Below are 19,321 nucleotides of genomic sequence, written 5' to 3'. Positions count from 1 at the left end.
ACAGCAGGTTCAGATGCACCGACAGTGTCTGTCTCAGAGGGTGGAATGAGGCCTGGCCAGTCCGGTCCCAATGGGGTGGCTTCCAAAAAAGTGTTGTGTATCCCTAGCCTGCCTCTACTCATTTGGAACCTTTCACTGCTGCTAATCACTTTCCTTGTCAGATGGGTACTCTCTCCCTGCACTATCCACTACACAAAATGCATGCCAAACCTGAGGGTAGGGACCTAAAAAGGCTCCGTTGACCCAAGATGGCCACCAGGCGTCACCTGCATGCTAGCCAGAATGCTGCCCCTGAAACCCACAAAATCATAGTGAAACCAGATTTTTCTTGACTTCCTTTCCAGCTGTAGTACTGCTCCGGTCAAGTGCCACTTACAGTGGAGAAAGCAGACCGCACCTGCCCACACCCTCACTTTCTTTCTCATTGACAGAGGAACTAAGCCTTCCCCACACTATCCAAAACTAAAGAAAAAGTTTTGCCTAGACCAGGGGTCTCCATACTTTCCAAATTAAGGGCCAATTTACTGTCTTTCAGACTTTAGAGGGGGGAGGCAGCTGTGCCCAGTGGGAGCAAACAATGCCCGATCTTTGGTATTGGGGGAGAAATAGTTGGTGCCTGTGGGAAGAATTATGCCCCATCGTTGGTGTCAGTGGCAGGAATTATGCCCCATCGTTGGTGTCAGTGGCAGGAATTATGCCCCATCGTTGGTGTCAGTGGCAGGAATTATGCCCCATCATTGGTGTCAGTGGCAGGAATTATGCCCCATCGTTGGTGTCAGTGGCAGGAATTATGCCCCATTGTTGGTGTCAGTGGCAGGAATTATGCTCCATTGTTGGTGTCAGTGGAAGGAATTATGCCCCATCCTCAGTGTTAGTGGCAGGAATTATGTCCCTTTGTTGGTGTCAGTGGCAGGAATTATGCCCCATTGTTGGTGTCAGTGGCAGGAATTATGCCCCATTCTTGGTGTCATTTGTAGGAATTGTGTTCTATTGTTTGTGTCAGTGGCAGCAATTATTCCCCATTGTTGGTGTCATTTGCAGGAATTATGCCCCATCGTTGGTGTCAGTGGCAGGTATTATGTCCCATCGTTGGTGTCAGTGGCAGGAATTATGCCCCATTGTTTGTGTCAGTGGCAGGAATTGTGCCCCATCGTTGGTGTCAGTGGCAGGTATTATGTCCCATCGTTGGTGTCAGTGGCAGGAATTATGCCCCATCGTTGGTGTCAGTGGCAGGAATTATGCCCCATTCTTTGTGTCATTTGTAGGAATTGTGTTCTATTGTTTGTGTCAGTGGCAGGAATTATGCCCCACTGTTGGTGTCAGTGGCAGGAATTATGCCCCATTGTTGGTGTCAGTGGCAGGAATTATGCCCCACTGTTGGTGTCAGTGGCAGGAATTATGCCCCATTGTTGGTGTCAGTGGCAGGAATTATGCTCCATTGTTGGTGTCAGTGGCAGGAATTATGCCCCATTGTTGGTGTCAGTGGCAGGAATTATGCCCCATTCTTGGTGTCATTTGCAGGAATTGTGTTCTATTGTTTGTGTCAGTGGTAGGAATTATGTCCCATTGTTGGTGTCAGTGGCAGGAATTATGCCCCATCGTTGGTGTCAGTGGCAGGAATTATGCCCCATTCTTGGTGTCATTTGTAGGAATTGTGTTCTATTGTTTGTGTCAGTGGCAGGAATTATGCCCCACTGTTGGTGTCAGTGGCAGGAATTATGCCCCATTGTTGGTGTCAGTGGCAGGAATTATGCTCCATTGTTGGTGTCAGTGGCAGGAATTATGCCCCATTGTTGGTGTCAGTGGCAGGAATTATGCCCCATTCTTGGTGTCATTTGCAGGAATTGTGTTCTATTGTTTGTGTCAGTGGTAGGAATTATGCCCCATTGTTGGTGTCAGTGGCAGGAATTATGCCCCATCGTTGGTGTCAGTGGCAGGAATTATGCCCCATCCTCAGTGTCAGTGGCAGGAATTATGTCCCATTGTTGGTGTCAGTAGCAGGAATTATGTTCTATTGTTTGTGTCAGTGGCAGGAATTATGCCTCAAGGGCAGGATAACCGCAAGCAAAGGGCCTCATCCTGGCCCTAGGGCCGCAGTTTGGAGACCACTAGCCTAAACATACACTTTAACCTGTTGCTGATCACGCAATTCATTTGTGTATTGCCAAGGAGGGTGGGCCTTAACACTCACATGCATCCATGGTGGCTGAGGGTTTTTTGCTTAGAACATGGTCCAAGCACAGTGACCGAGCTGTCCTAGACAGCTTCCATGATCAGGAGGTGGCAGGACAGGCTACAAATCATGTGACCATTGTAACAGCCAATCACAGTGTAGCCTAAAACAACAAAACTAGTACCACTCAAATGCCCCTCCAAACGTGTATCAGTCGGATCAGCATGTGAAAGATTGGTGCAAGACAGACAGAATCGGCTTGTCAGGCTCCAGTAGACACCAACTCCTTGTTGCATAAATGTAATGAGATGGGTAAAAGATGGCTTCAGTTCCTGTTCTCAATCTGTAGAGAACTCAGATGCGCTTCGCCTCTTTTTTGGCCTTAATTATAGAGGCCATACAATTAAGCCCCAAAAAGGACGAAACGCGTTTGAGGCGTTCTCTACAGGTGGAAAACAATAGCTGAAACCATTTTTTTACCTATCTCATTACATTTACACAACAGGGAGCCGGTGTCTCTGCGCAGGCGGCCAACATTTTGTTGAAGTCTACTGGAGCCAATCGCTCCAGTAGACTTTAATTATAGAGGCCATACAATTAAGCCCTAAAAAGGACGAAACGCGTTTGAGGCGTTCTCTACAGGTGGAAAACAATAGCTGAAGCCATTTTTTTACCCATCTCATTACATTTACACAACAGGGGGCCGGTATCTCTGTGCAGGCAGCCAACATTTTGTTGAAGTCTACTGGAGCCAATCGCAGTAATCGCGTGATCGGGAAGTCTCTCCCATCCCTGGGAAGGGGTTGAATAAGTAATAGAAAGGAGACCATAGCTTGTAAGAGCATAAAAAAAGAACATTTTCTGGTTTTAATTAGAAAAATAGCTTAACATTCGGGTTAGAAAATCTGTAAGTAGAAAGAGTTTATATACAAATAAATAACCGTTCTGGATTCAGCGAGTATGAATGGGTAAATCATGTGTATCAGTCAGTACGCCCGCTCTGGCGTTGTCTGCATTTCGGAACGAACTCCCATCATGCTTTGTACGGGTGCTGACATCTGATCCGCCATTATCCGAGTGGCGTAAGGCACAAGTCCATAGACGAGAAGAGGCCGGGACTGTTTATATAAGCCGAGCTCCTTTTGTTGATCACCTTCAGCTGTGGTCTGAAGCCGCACTCCATTGTTTTATCCATACGCCGTGAAAAATGGTTTTGTGGTATTTCGCAGATCTGCATTTTTTTTTTTTGCTGCCTCCAGGCAGATCGCTCAGCCAGAAGATGTAGGTTTCAACATGAACACATCATAAGCAATCACAAGTAATAGTGCTTTGTCTAAGTAATTACACAGATTCCCAGTGCTAATCCATCAAAAAAAGTACTACAGTCAGTAGCAGGAGGTAGATATATGTACATATTGCAGAACAGTGTAAAATACATTGGCCACAGGGAGAGTCAGTCCACCCAAAACTTACTTTTTTAAAATTTTTACTGCAGACAAAATGTTTTTCTTTAGACAGAGTGGGGAAGGTAAAGAAGCCTTGTTAGGTCTGTGCTGAATTCTGTGTCCTCATTGGAGCAGAATGTGATGGGAATACAGACTACAATGGGGAGGGGGGGATTTACTAAAGCCGGGGAGGGCAAAATCTGGTGCAGCTCTTCGTAGAAGCCAATCAGCTTCCAGTTTTTTTTCTTTTTTGTTAAAGCTTAAAGTGTTACTAAACCGAGGACCCTGCATTCACTCTATCCGGTCTCCCTGGACCCTGCATTCACTCTATCCGGTCTCCCCGGACCCTGCATTCACTCTATCCGATCTCCCTGGACCCTGCATTCACTCTATCCGGTCTCCCCGGACCCTGCATTCACTCTATCCGGTCTCCCCGGACCCTGCATTCACTCTATCCGGTCTCCCTGGACCCTGCATTCACTCTATCCGGTCTCCCCGGACCCTGCATTCACTCTATCCGGTCTCCCAGGACGCTGCATTCACTCTATCTGGTCTCCCCGGACCCTGCATTCACTCTATCTGGTCTCCCCGGACCCTGCATTCACTCTATCTGGTCTCCCCGGACCCTGCATTCACTCTATCTGGTCTCCCCGGACCCTGCATTCACTATATCAGGTCTCCCCGAACCCTGCATTCACTCTATCCGGTCTCCCCGCACCCTACATTCACTCTATCCGGTCTCCCCGGACCCTGCATTCACTATATCTGGTCTCCCCGGACCCTGCATTCACGATATCTGGTCTATATCCGGTCCGGGGAGACCGGATATAGTGAATGCAGGGTCCGGGGAGACCGGATATAGTGAATGCAGGGACCGGGGAGAGCAGATATACTGAATGCAGGGTCCTGGGAGACCGGATATAGTGAATGCAGGGTCCGGGGAGACCGGGTATAGTGAATGCAGGGTCCGGGGAGACCGGATATAGTGAATGCAGGGACCGGGGAGAGCAGATATAGTGAATGCAGGGTCCTGGGTTTAGTAACACTTGAACTATGAAAGCTGAATTCCAAGCAGATATGTAAAAAGAACCATTTATTCCTATTATGTGTACATAGTCCTAGCATATGTAGCTAAATCTTTCTTGATGTCAACCTGTTATCTCTTCCACAGTAGCATGCAGACTAGGGGAGGAAAGGTCAGCACAGAGTCTTTGACCAGTCTTTCTTTTCTTAACTGCAGTGTATTCTGCAGGGATATCAGGGACATGTCTATACATTCTCGCAAGGGTGCTTGAAACCAGGGGCGGACTGACAACTCATGGGGCCCCCGAGCAGGAAAGGGATCATGGGACCCCTGTGTCCTTGCCCAAACTCAAAAAGCCTATGAAAAAGGTGCCAGGGGCATCTCATGGGGTCCCCTACTGACCCCGGGCCCTCGGGCAGTGCCCGAGTTTCCAAATGGTCAGTCCGCCCCTGCTTGAAACACAAGACTGGCTGAACAGAAGTACAAAAACCATTGGCAGGTGGAATAGAGTGAATGCATACAGTGCATTCATAAAGTATTCAGACCCCCTTCACTTTTTTCAATTTTGTCATGCTGCAGACTGATGATACAGTTATTTTTTTTCTTATTAATCTACACTTAGTACCCCATAGTGACAAAGTGAAAGAAGAATTTTAGAAATGTTTTCAAATTTTTGAAAAAGGAAAAACTGAAATATCACATTGGCATACAGTAAGTATTCAGACCCATTGCAGCAACACTTAAAATTTAGCTCAGGTGCCCCCCATTTCTCTTGATCATTGCTGAGATGTTTCTAAACTTTGACTGGAACCCATCTGTGGTAAATTCAATTGATTGGACATGATATGGAAAGGCACACACTTCTCTATAAAAGGCCTCACAGCTGACAATGCATACTGTATCAGAGCAAAAGTCATGGGGTCAAAGGAACTGCCTGCAGAGCTCAGAAACAGGATTATTGCAAGGCACAGGTCTACAAAACATTTCTGCTGCTCTGAAGGTTTCCAAGAGCACAGTGGCCTCCATAATTCTCAAATGGAAGAAGTTTTGCACAACCAGGACTCTTCCAAGAGCTGGTCACCCAGCCAAACTGAGCAATCAGGAGAGAAGGGCCTTAGTAAGAGAGGTGGTCAAGAACCCGATGGTCACTCTGACTAAGCTCCAGAGATCCTGTGTGGAGATGGGACAAATTTCCAGAAGGACAACCATCACTGCAGCCCTCCACCGATCTGGGCTTTATGGCAGAATGGATAGACAGAAGCCTCTCCTCAGTGCAAAACACATGAAAGCCCGCTTGGAGTTTGCATTAAAGCACCTGAAGGACTCTCAGTGGGCTTTCATGTGTTTTGCACTGTATTATCAGGCTGCAACTAGGGGCGGACTGACAACTCATATGGCCCCTGGGCAATAGGGGATCATGGGGCCCCTGTGTCCTTGCCCAAACTCAAAAAAGCCTATGAAAAAGGTACCAGGGGCATCTCATGGAGCCCCCTACTGACCCCAGGCCCTCAATAGGGGATCATGGGGCCCCTGTGTCCTTGCCCAAGCTCAAAAAAGCCTATGAAAACGGTACCAGGGGCATCTCATGGTGCCCCCTACTGACCCCGGGCCCTCGGGCAGTGCCCGAGTTTCCAAATGGTCAGTCCGCCCCTGGCTGCAACATAACTAAACTGAAAAAAGTGAAGGGGGTCTGAATGCTTTATGAATACACTGTATTTGTCTACCATGTATTTAGCTGTTTGCCTAGAATTCAGCTTTAAGGCAGCTATAGTCATAATATAGCCTTTGTTAAGGAAATAACCTGGAGTGGGGTCTTAGGAGACCTGACCAGGGACCCTGATACTGCACTTGAGTTAAAACTGCCATCCCCAGTACTGTTTAGGAAGTCTCTGTGCAGTATTTCTGTGCATGCAAAGGACTCATATGAACTTCAAAATAAGAGGTTGCCAGTGCATTATGCTGGGGGCATGACAATGTTCTCCCCATATGGCCACCACAATGTTCACCATGATGTCAGCTTCCATCCATTTCAAGGTATGCTCCTCTACTCTTTAGTATATAGCATATTATACGTATGCCAAGAACTAATACATCGGTCACACTATCATCTATCCCTTAAAGAAATAACAAGAGGTTGCCCAAAAACGTTTGAGGCATGCCCTATCCATTGTTCCAACTGTCTCCATTACAGAACAATGGTCATCAACTTACCATGGCTACCATTAAGCAACTTGTTCATGATGCAGGTCTACAAAAAACTCTGCTACTACGTAGAAAGTTTATGGCCAGCAGAAAAAGGTTGACCAGGGCTTGTGTAGGCAGTTGAGTCGTGGCCAGGGGCGGACTGACAACTCATGGGGCCCCCGGGCAATAAGGGACCATGGGGCCCCTGTGTCCTTGCCCAAGCTCAAAAAAGCCTATGAAAAAGGTACCAGGGGCATCTCATGGGGTCCCCTACTGACCCCGTGGCCCTCGGGCAGTGCCCGATTTTCCAAATGGTCAGTCTGCCCCTGGTGTCCCTGACCAACGCCCCTGGTCGTGACTCAAATTGTTACCACCTAATAGCCTTCTTTTATACTGTCAGTAAAACATTTTGCTCAGTTATCCTTGTATGACTCCATTCACACATATGCGACTTGTCATATGATGTCCGTGTAATACTCCATGTTTTCCAGTGATAATCATTCATATACAGTATCTCCCAGAAGTGAGTACACCCCTCGCATTTTCGTTCTGAGTGGAACCTGTCCTGTTAAACCACTGTATGGTCTTGGCCACCATACTGCAACTCAGTTTCAGGGACTTGGCAATCTACTTATAGCCTAGGCCATCTTTATGTAGAGCAGGGGTGGGCAACTGTGGCCCTTCAGCTGTTGGTGAACTACAAGTCCCATCATGCCTCTGCCTTTGGGAGTCATGCTTGTAACTGTTAGTTTTGCAATGCCTCATGGGACTTGTAGTACTACAACAGCTGGAGGGCCACAGTTGCCCACCCCTGATGTAGAACAACAATTCTTTTTTTCAGATCCTCAGAGAGTTCTTTGCCATGAGGTGCCATGTTGAACTTCCAGTGACCAGTATGAGAGAGTGAGAGCGATGACACCAAATTTAACACACCTGTTCCCATTCATACCTGAGACCTTGAACACTGAGTCACATGACACCAGGGAGGGAAAATGGCTAATTGGGCCCAATGTGGACATTTTCACTTAGGGGTGGACTCACTTTTGTTGCCAGACATGGTGGTATGTTGAGTTATTTTGAGGGGACAGCAAATTTACATGTTATACAAACTGTACACTGACTACGTCACATTGTAGCAAAGTGTAATTTCTTCAGTGTTGTCACAAAAAAAGAGAGAATCAAATATTTACAAAAATGTGAGGGGTGGACTCACTTCTGGGAGACGCTGTATATGCAACTTAAAGTTACTACTTTGGTCTGTCTTTCATGCAACTTGAGGGCCATAGACTTCAATGTTAACCCTCAAAACTTGCATGAAAGTCGTACCTGAATGTTCTACATTCAACAGTGGTGCAACATTGGGTCTGACTTTGCAGAGGGACAAGTCACATCCAAGTCACACCCATACAAAGTTGCGTCAAAGTTCAACTCCAAAATCATGCATCTTTGGAGTCATACAAGTGTGAATGGAGCCTAGATGAAATCAACACAATATACAAATACACAATTGGTTCCATCCAGCAGGCTATTGACATTTTACAGAAAAAATGTTAAGCATCAATATTACCCAAAACTGATATTTCCGTTTTAAATAGGCAGTTGACTGTCCTGTCATCTTATGTCTCCGAAATGTAAAGATGGTACAATACGGCGCATACAAGACTAAACAAAGGTGTCAATCTTGCAGCTAGACTTCCCAGTTATTTGTTTATTTCATAAAAGAAATAATTTACTAGGAAGGGTGGGGCATGACACCATCATAAGTGGTGCTTGACATTTGGTAGGGATTTTCTCACCACTTGTGTTCCCATGATAATTAAGAAACCAGCATGAGAATTAATTTGCCAGCGACCATGAAAAAAAACCGAAGCATCAGTTTTGGAGGAGTCGTCCTTTAAGAGGTCACACAGGGCATATGAATGGTGCTGTAGACTGTACTCTGACAGCCAGAATAATACACATCTCTGTCATCGAGGTACTACGCCAAAAAAAAAAAAGACTTTTTGATGTATATATTATGCTGTTTTTTTTTCTTTTTTGTCCTCCATCCTGTCTGACTTTTTAGAGCTGGCTCTGTTTGCTCTCAGATCCATTAGTAGAGTGAATGTGGCTTTGCCATTGAGGCCTTTGTATATCCTGGAGCAAGCCAAAGCTCTCTGCAAACAGTGGCCTTTCAGATCCCAACAAAAAAAAGGGGATTTGGGCGCACAATGGCTTTCACTTAAAAGCCCTTCTCCAATTGTCACCCTAACCCCCCCGCCTCCCGAGTTTTCTGAAAAGTAATATCAAAGAGGTTTTCTTTTTTTTTTTTTTTTCTTCAGCATAGTCAATACAAAACCCAGGACAGAGCACATCACTCAAAATACATAAAATACTGATTGTACCAAATATATTACCCTCCTACGGCATTGTTAAATACAAAATGGCCAGAACGTATGTACAACTTCACATATAAATAATTGTCTCTCTCTATATTAGCTGTCCATTGTTCCCTAGGCAGTGAATCCTTATGGACAGGCACATCCAAGCTGCAAGTGGATTCTTGTGAGTCGGGTTCAGCCATAACCATTCAGGTCCTGCAGAAAGAAGAAGAAACAGAATATTACTAGAAAGTCAAACTGCTAAAAACAATATACAAGCGTACCTTGGTTTACGAATTTAATGCGTTTTCCGGGACGTTTCGTATTGCGAAAAATTCGTAAATCGAAACGCGGTTTCCCATAGGAATGCATTGAAAATCAATTAATCTGTTTCAGAGGTCAGAAAAAAGTTTAAAAAAAAGTCTTTTATCTGCTCAAATCTCCTTATAAAATGCACTTTAAAAGTAAAAATACAGTACAGGGACATGATTAAAAATGTCCAGAATGCCTTCAAAACTCCATGCAAATCCACTCCAACACCTCCACACTCGATGCCACGTGCTACCCACAGACTTAACTTGTTCCGGAGGTCAGAAAAAAGTAAAAAAAAAAGTCTTATCTGTTCAAAACTCTTTATAAAGTGCACTTTAAAGGCATAAATACTGTACAGGGACATGATTAAAAAATTTTCCAGAATGCCTTCAAAACTCCAAGCAAAAAGCACTCCAACACCTCCAATCTCGACGCCACGTGCTACCCACAGACTCCCAGCATGCACGAGGCCGGTGCTATAAACCTCCCAGGCGCAATTAATTCTGGGGAAACTCGCTTTGTAGTGCAAAATAAATTCGTACATGCATTGAAAACCAATTAATTTGTTCTGGAGGTTAGAAAAAAGTAAAAAAAAAAGTCTTATCTATTCAAAACTCTTTATAAAGTGCACTTTAAAGGCATAAATACTGTACAGGGACATGATTAAAAATTTCCAGAATGCCTTCAAAACTCCATGCAAAAACTACTCCAACACCTCCACACTCGATGCTACCCACAGACTCCAGCATGCACGGGGCCGGTGCTATAAACCTCCCAGGCGCAATTCATCACTTCGTATTGCGAAAAAAACCCCGTAAATGCATTGAAAAGCAATAAATCCGGAGGTCAGAAAAATGTAAAAAAAAAGTCTTTATCTGTTCAAAACTCTTTATAAAGTGCACTTTAAAGGCATAAATACTGTACAGGGACATGATTAAAAAAATTTCCAGAATGCCTTCAAAACTCCATGCAAATCCACTCCAACACCTCCACACTCGACGCCACGTGCTACCTACAGACTCCAAGCATGCACGGGGCCGGTGCTTTAAACCTCCCAGGCGCAATTCATCCTGGGGAAACTCGCTTTGTAGTGCGAAATAAATTCGTGCATGCATTGAAAACCAATTAATTTATGCCGGAGGTCAGAAAAAAGTAAAAAAAAAAAAGTCTTATCTGTTCAAAACTCTTTATAAAGTGCACTTTAAAGGCATAAATACTGTACAGGGACATGATTAAAAATTTCCAGAATGCCTTCAAAACTCAATGCAAAAACTACTCCAACACCTCCACACTCGATGCCACATGCTACCCACAGACTCCAGCATGCACGGGGCCGGTGCTATAAACCTCCCAGGCGCAATTCATCGCTTCGTATTGCGAAAAAAAAATCGTAAATGCATTGAAAACCAATAAATCCATGCCGGAGGTCAGAAAAAAGTAAAAAAAAAAGTCTTATCTGTACAAAACTCTTTATTAAGTGCACTTTAAAGGCGCGGGGCCGGCGCTATAAACCTCCCAGGCGCAATGCATCCTGGGGAAACTTGCTTCGTATTGCAAAAAAAATACATAAACTGAGGCATTATTTTCAATGGATTTTCATTCGTAAACCGAAAATTATTTTTACCCAAGCGTTCGTAAACCGAGGTACGCCTGTATTAACCACTTCCAGTCCGGACACTTTTACCCCCTTCCTGTCCAGGCCAATTTTCAGCTTTCAGTGCTATCACACTTTGAATGACAATTGCGCAGTCATGCAACACTGTACCCATATGAATTTTTTTGCATTTTTTTGAGACAGATAAAACTTTATTTTGGTGGTATTTATTCACCGCTGGGATTTTTATTTTTTTTTGCTATGTGAATTAAAAAGTCCAAAAATTTTGAAAAAAAGTGTTTTCTTCTAAAATTTTGCAAATAAATAGTATTTCATCATAAATCTTGTCCTAAATGTATTCCGTTTTTATTTTTAGTAAAAGAAAATAACCCAAATTAGTTTATAACCAAAAATTATAATTTTTCAACATTTTCTTTTACTTTTTTTTTATTTTTTTTATATTTTTTATTTATTTATTTTTTTACATACTGTCACCCTAGCAGTACAGTCACCATGGTGACACTGTACTACTTGTGGGGGGTGATGAAGATTTTTTTTTTTTACGCTGATTGCTTTTACACCCATAAAGGATGTAAAAGCAATCATTTCTCCTTCTCTCTGGCTGCATTCTTGCGGCCATTGAGAACTACTGAGTGAGCTGTGATTGGTCACAGCTTGTCACATGGTACAAGGCTGTTGTGAATAGCCCTGTACCATGTGACCTCTGTGATCATTCACAGATTTCACACGTAGTAAGCAATGATGTCAGAAGTGACATCATTGCTTACTACTCTGCATGTGATCACTGATTGGCCAATCAGTGATCACATGATTGGGACCTCACACAGAGGTCCCGTCTGACGATCGGTATGCCACTGTGTCCGGAGGACACAGCGGGCACCGGAACGCGGTGCTGCGCGCTCCCAGGGTGCGGGGAGGACGTTTATAAATGGCCACCCGCCCCTGCACTGCCACCGTCCGGCCGTTTATATACAACGGCTGGATGGGAGGTAGTTAAGAACACTCTTAGGCCTCATGCACATTGAACGTTTTGCCATCTCTCCTAGATGCCTTTCCTCCCGGCAGCGGTGTTTTGGCACAAAAAATGCTTGATGCTTGAAAGAACGTTTCGGCGCACCAAGCGCTTGGACATTAATTTATTTCATTGGCCAGAATATTATATTTTCTGGCCATAGAAATTAATTAATGTTCAAGCGCTAAATGCATCTAGCATTAACGCACATTTAGCCGTGTTTACAAGCGTCAAGCGCGTTTTCTGCTCCTGTGCGCGCAGAAAACGTTGAATGTACAACATTCAGGTAGGACTTTCATGCAAGTTTAGAGGGTTAACATTGAAGCAGGGGCAGACTGACAACTCATGGGGCCCCCGGGCAATAAGGGATCATGGGGCCCCTGTGTCCTTGCCCAAAGTCAAAAAAGCCTATGAAAAAGGTACCAGGGGCATCTCATGGGGCCCCCTACTGACCCCGGGCCCTCGGGCAGTGCCGAGTTTCCAAATGGTCAGTCCGCCCCTGCATTGAGGTCTGTGGCCCTCAAGTTGCATGAAAGTCAGACCAAAGTAGTAACTTTACATTTCACATGTATGAATGGTAAACCGCCTATTTAAAACGGAAATATCAGTTTTGGGTAACATTGATGCTTAACATATTTTCTGAAAAACGTCAAAAGCCTGCTGGATGGAACCAATTATGTATTTGTATATTGTGTTGATATGGGCAGCACAGTGGCTAAATGGTTAGTACTAGGGTTGTTGGTTCGAATCCCAACCACGGCACCACCTGCCTGGAGTTTGCATGTTCTCCCTGTGTCTGCGTGGGTTTACTCCAGGTCAGGGCAGACTGACAACTCATGGGGCCCCCTCGGGCAATAGGGGATCATGGGGCCCCTGTGTCCTTGCCCAAACTCAAAAAAGCCTATGAAAAAGGTACCGGGGGCATCTCATGGGGCCCCCTACTGACCCCAGGCCCTCGGGCAGTGCCTGAGTTTCCAAATGGTCAGTCCGCCCCTGCTCCGGGTACTCCGGTTTCCTCCCACACTCCAAAGACATGCAGGTAGGTGAATTGGCTCCTGTCTAAATTGTCCCTAGTATGTGTATGTATGAATGTGAGTTAGGGACCTTAGATTGTACACCCCTTGAGGGTTAGGGACTGATGTGAATGTACAATATATATTTAAAGCGCTGTGTAAATTGACGGCGCTATATAAGCACCTGAAATAAATAAATAATTTCATCTAGGCTCCATTCACACTTGTATGGCTCCAAAGATGCATGACTTTGGAGTGCAAATTTAATGCAACGTTGTATGGATGTGACTTGTCCCTCTGCAAAGTCGGACCCCACTGTTGCACCACTGTTGAAAATAGAACAGTCAGGTACGACTTTCATGCAAGTTTTGAGGGTTAACATTGAAGTCTGTGGCCCTCAAGTTGCATGAAAGTCAAACCAAAGTAGTAACTTTAAGTTGCACATATATAAATGGTTATCACTGGAAAACATGGAGTATTACACGGACATGAAAGTCACATGACAAGTCGCACAAATGTGAATGGAGTCTTACAAGGATAACTGAGCAAAATGTCTTGCTGAAAGTATAAAAGATGGCTGTTAGGTGGTAAAGATTTGAGCCATGACTCAACTGCCTACACAAGCCCTGGGCAACCCCTTTGCTGGCCATAAACGTTCCAAGTAGTCTTGAGAATGCAGAGTTTTCTGTAGACCTGCATCAAGAACAAGTTGCTTAATGGTAGCCATGGTAAGTTGATGACCATTGTTCTGTAATAGAGACAGTTGGAACATTGGATAGGGCATGCCTTGGAAGTTTTTGGCCAACCTCTTGTTATTTCTTAAAGGGATAGACGATCGAGTGACTGATGTGTTAGTTCTTGGCATACGTATGGATAATATGCTATATACTAAAGAGTAGAGGTGCATACCTTAAAATGGATGGAAGCTGACATGGTGGTGAACATTGCGTTGGCCTTATGGGGATAACATCGTCTTGCCCCCAGCACAGTGGTGTATTTAGAAGTCTTACAAAGATAACTGAGCAAAATGTCTTGCTGAAAGTATAAAAGATGGCTATTAGGTGGTAAAGATTTGAGCCATGACTCAACTGCCTACACAAGCTCTGGACAACCCCTTGACAACCCCTTTGCTGGCCATAAACCTTCCAAGTAGTCTTGAGAATGCAGAGTTTTCTGTAGACCTGCATCAAGAACAAGTTGCTTAATGGTAGCCATGGTAAGCTGATGACCATTGTTCTGTAGTAGAGACAGTTGAAACAATGGATAGGACTTGCCTTGGAAGTTTTTGGCCAACCTCTTGTTATTTCTTAAAGGGATAGACGATCGAGTGACTGATGTGTTAGTTCTTGGCATACGTATGGATAATATGCTATATACTAAAGAGTAGAGGTGCATACCTTAAAATGGATGGAAGCTGACATGGTGGTGAACATTGCGTTGGCCTTATGGGGATAACATCTTCTTGCCCCCAGCACAGTGGTGTATTTAGAAGTCTTACAAAGATAACTGAGCAAAATGTCTTGCTGAAAGTATAAAAGATGGCTATTAGGTGGTAAAGATTTGAGCCATGACTCAACTGCCTACACAAGCTCTGGACAACCCCTTTGCTGGCCATAAACTTTCCAAGTAGTCTTGAGAATGCAGAGTTTTTTGTAGACCTGCATCATGAACAAGTTGCTTAATGGTAGCCATGGTAAGCTGATGACCATTGTTCTGTAGTAGAGACAGTTGAAACAATGGATAGGGCATGCCTTGGAAGTTTTTGGCCAACCTCTTGTTATTTCTTAAAGGGATAGATGATCGAGTGACTGATGTGTTAGTTCTTGGCATACGTATGGATAATATGCTATATACTAAAGAGTAGAGGTGCATACCTTAAAATGGATGGAAGCTGACATGGTGGTGAACATTGCGGTGGCCATATGGGGATAACATCGTCTTGCCCCCAGCACAGTGGTGTATTTAGAAGTCTTACAAAGATAACTGAGCAAAATGTCTTGCTGAAAGTATAAAAGATGGCTATTAGGTGGTAAAGATTTGAGCCATGACTCAACTGCCTACACAAGCTCTGGGCAACCCCTTTGCTGGCCATAAACCTTCCAAGTGGTCTTGAGAATGCAGAGTTTTTTGTAGACCTGCATCATGAACAAGTTGCTTAATGGTAGTCATGGTAAGCTGATGACCATTGTTCTGTAGTAGAGACAGTTGAAACAATGGATAGGGCTTGCCTTGGAAGTTTTTGGCCAACCTCTTGTTATTTCTTAAAGGGATAGATGATCGAGTGACTGATGTGTTAGTTCTTGGCATACGTATGGATAATATGCTGTATACTAAAGAGTAGAGGTGCATACCTTGAAATGGATGGAAGCTGACATGGGGGTGAACATTGCTGTGGCCTTATGGGGATAACATCGTCTTGCCCCCAGTGTTTTTAGAAGTCTTACAAAGATAACTGAGCAAAATGTCTTGCTGAAAGTATAAAAGATGGCTATTAGGTGGTAAAGATTTGAGTCATGACTCAACTGCCTACACAAGCCCTGGGCAACCCCTTTGCTCGCCATAAACTTTCCAAGTAGTAGCAGAGTTTTTTGTAGACCTGCATCAAGAACAAGTTGCTTAATGGTAGCCATGGTGATTTGATGACCATTGTTCTGTAGTAGAGACAGTTGGAACAATGGATAGGGCATGCCTGGGAAGTTTTTGGCCAACCTCTTGTTATTTCTTAAAGGGATGGACGATCGAGTGACTGATGTGCCAGTTCTTGGCATACGTATGGATGGTAGTGGGTTATTTTTCTGCCTCTAAATGCCCCTTCCTCTAGATTCCTCTTAAAGTGGCAGTAAACTCATTTTTTATCATTTTACTTACAGGTGTGCTCAGGGGCGAACTGACAACTCATGGGGCCCCTGGGAAATAGGGGATCATGGGGCCCCTGGGCAATAGGGGATCATGGGGCCCCTGTGTCCTTGCCCAAAGTCAAAAAAGCCTATGAAAAAGGTACCAGGGGCATCTCATGGGGCCCCCTACTGACCCCGGGCCCTCGGGCAGTGCCCAAGTTTCCAAATGGTCAGTCCGCCCCTGGGTGTGCTTATAATAAAGCTTACCTTTAGGTAAAATGAATATATCTTAAAAGTGCACCGTTTAGCAGATATTCTACTGAGCGGCAGCCAGTGACACCACCAGTGCATGTGCTCTGAAGGAACGGCAGACTCGGGCCATTCCTTCAGAGTTCTGTGCCGAGGCCGTAGCTCTTGTGCGCATGTGCAGAAGTGACGTCATCGCGGTTTCGGCCATTCGAGTGGACGCAGCCCAGGAACCCGGAAAGAAGACTGGGTAAAGATGGAAGCTTCTGTATTGGTGACAGCATGCCGCTGGAGGGCTTCCCTCTCTGATAAGTCTTTCATAATGTGCTAGTATTCATACTAGCACATTATGACATTAACTGGCAGGGGAAAATCTTTTCTTTTTTTTCTTTTTTGTTTACTACCGCTTTAATGCCTATGTGTGCATGGATGCATAGGCTAACATGCAGGGGCATTTAGAGGCAGAAACAAAAAGCCAGATGCCCCTAGGAGCAGCACATTTTCTATTTAACCCCTTGCCTACCTGGCATTTATACCCTCTCCCTGCCCAGGCCAATTTTCAGCTTTCAGCGCTGTTGCACTTTGAATGACAATTGCGCGGTCATGCAACACTGTACCCATATGAAATTTTTATCATTTTTTTCACACATATGGAGCTTTCTTTTGGTGGTATTTACTTGCCACTGGGTGTTTTATTTTATGCGCTATAAACAAAAAAAGAGCAAAAAAAAATGTTTTTCTTTGTTTCTATTATAAAACTTTGCAGACAGGTAATTTTTCTCCTTCACTGGTGTGTGATGAGGTTGCACTGATTGGCAGCACTGATGGGCACTGATAGGCAGCACCAGGGGCGGGCTGACCATTTGGAAACTCAGGCACTGCCCGAGGGCCCAGGGTCAGTAGGGGGCTCCATGAGATGCCCCTGGTACCTTTCATAGGCTTTTTTGGGTGTGGTTTGAGTGTGGGCGAGGACACAGGGCCCCATGATCCCTTACTGCCCGGGGGCCCCAGGAGTTGTCAGTCCACACCTGGGCAGCACTGATAGGTGGCACTGATAAGCAGCACTGATGGGCACTGATGAGGTGGCATGGATAGGCAGCACTGATGGGCACTGATAAGACTGCACTGATGAGCACTGATGAGGTGGCATGGATAGGCAGCACTGATAGGCAGCACTGATGAGCTGGCACTGATGAGCTGGCACTGATGGGCACTGACTGATGGCATTGACGGGCAATGACTGGCAGCATTGATGGGTGATCAAGAAAAACAGCATTGATGGGTGGCACTGCTAGGTGGCACTGCTGGGTTGCACTGATGGGCACTGGTGGGTGGCACTGGTGGGCACAGATGGGTGGCACTGCTTGGCACCAATCATCAGGGCACTGATGATCGGTGCCAATCCCCCCCTCTGACAACTGCCAGTCCTTGGCAGTACTTTCCTCACACTGTCACAGCGTGAGGAAAGTGCAGACGATAATCAGCAATTGCATTTCCCGGCTGATCACTGTGCCTTTTACCACAGCTCTGATCTGCTGTGTCTGTAGGGGGGGCGCGCAGGACAGCGCTTTCTGGGAGGATGTCATATGACGCCCTCCCAGAACTGGCCGGCTGCAGTGAAGCCGTCATTCGGCTATCTGCGGTCGGCAAGCGGTTAAAGAGTGTGTGTATGCATGTATGTGTGTATATGTGTATATATATATATATATTGTGGCAGGAAGCCAGGAAGAACTAAGGGATGTGTCCAGGATGGGAGGTATATTTGTCCCAGATTCATGCTCTACACCGACTGTTCCTCCTTTTGTGCTGTGTAGTCAGCCTGTTTTGCTCACTGATGGGTTAATGAGCTCAGCTGTAGCAGGTTAAGGGCCCTGGGCTCTATAAAACTCCCAGGCTGCTTAGGGGGAATGCTCCAACCTGGAACCAGTTTGCAGTGCAGGACAGACTGGGGAGCAGCCAAACAATACTGCGTTGAGAGTGTCTATGTGACTGTGGACTTGGAGATGCTCTGTATGAACGCCATGTGTCTGAGCAGCAGTAGGCTGCACCCAGACAAGTCGATAGGAACCTGTAGATGCCCAACGTGGCAAGGCTTTATTTTCTGTTTGTGTTTTTTATATGTTATTTTTGGATATATGCGCCTTGTGGTCACCAGCCTTGTAAATAAAGCACAACTTTCTTCACCAAGATCATGCTGTCATGCTGAGCCTCTTTCACCGTGCTCTGACTCATCCAGGGGGTCAAGCACAACCCGCTACTGGGCTAATCCCTCACAATATATACAGTATATTGCCAAAAGTATTGGGCCAGCCCTCCAAATCACTGGGTTCAGGTGTTCCAACCACCTCCATGGCCACAGGTGTATACAATCAAGCCCCTAGGCATGCAGACTGCTTCTACAAACATTTGTGAAAGAATGGGTCGCTCTCAGGAGATCAGTGAATTCACTGCTGGGCTCTGAGGAAGAGGATAAGTCTTCGAAACGCGTCAGCCTGTTCCATCGCGATGTTTTCCGGATTGCTTTGTGCTGCTTTCATGAGATGAACATGTACTTTTATCCACTTGTGAGTATAATACTTACCATTTTATACAGTGAATTTAATTTTTAAAGGATAATGCACTAGGCCATTGCGCCTCCTGTTTGTTTATTATTGCTCAGTGACTCCAAGCGTGGTCCCGTGATAGGTTGCCACCTTTGTAATAAGTCCATCCATGACATTTCCTGGCTACTAACACCCCGGTCACATCAAGTGCGATTTGGCATGCGATTTGCATGCCAAGTCGCGCCCTATTGCCCGCAATTTCAGCGGTCATATGGGCTTGATGTGACCGTGGAGTTAATATTCCTCGGTCAACAAGTTAGGCTACTTTCAGACTGACCTGCCGCAAAAACGCATAGGTGTTTCTACTGCGCTTTCTGTCCTTTTTAAACCATTTGCCCCCCCCCCCCTTCCTGACCAGGCAATATTTTTGCGTTACGGTGCTGCATAAATATAACTGGCAAATGCGCGGTCATGCAACACTGCACCCAAATTAAATTTGTCTTTTTTTTTTTTTCTCCACGACTTGAACTTTTTTTTATTTATTTATTTTTTTGGTG

The 19,321-nt window shown here is 45.1% G+C and overlaps 1 protein-coding gene across 1 annotated transcript in view; it reads right to left on the bottom strand.

Annotated features, from left to right (window-relative positions):
• Nucleotides 1–3,006: 3,006 nt before the first annotated feature.
• LOC149443839 (uncharacterized) overlaps nucleotides 3,007–19,321 on the bottom strand; it is a 43,807-nt gene continuing 27,492 nt past the window's right edge. The window contains exon 2 of the mRNA XM_089655161.1: nucleotides 3,007–9,402. The gene's annotated coding sequence lies outside the window, so the exon portion shown is untranslated. The remainder of the gene's footprint in view (nucleotides 9,403–19,321) is intronic.

The sequence above is a fragment of the Staurois parvus genome, unplaced genomic scaffold (assembly GCF_062004578.1).
Source record: "Staurois parvus isolate SC_StPar_1 unplaced genomic scaffold, SC_StPar_1.0 ptg000827l, whole genome shotgun sequence".
In the NCBI taxonomy this organism is placed as follows: Eukaryota; Metazoa; Chordata; class Amphibia; order Anura; family Ranidae; genus Staurois; species Staurois parvus.
This window is presented reverse-complemented; position numbering and strand designations above follow the sequence as displayed.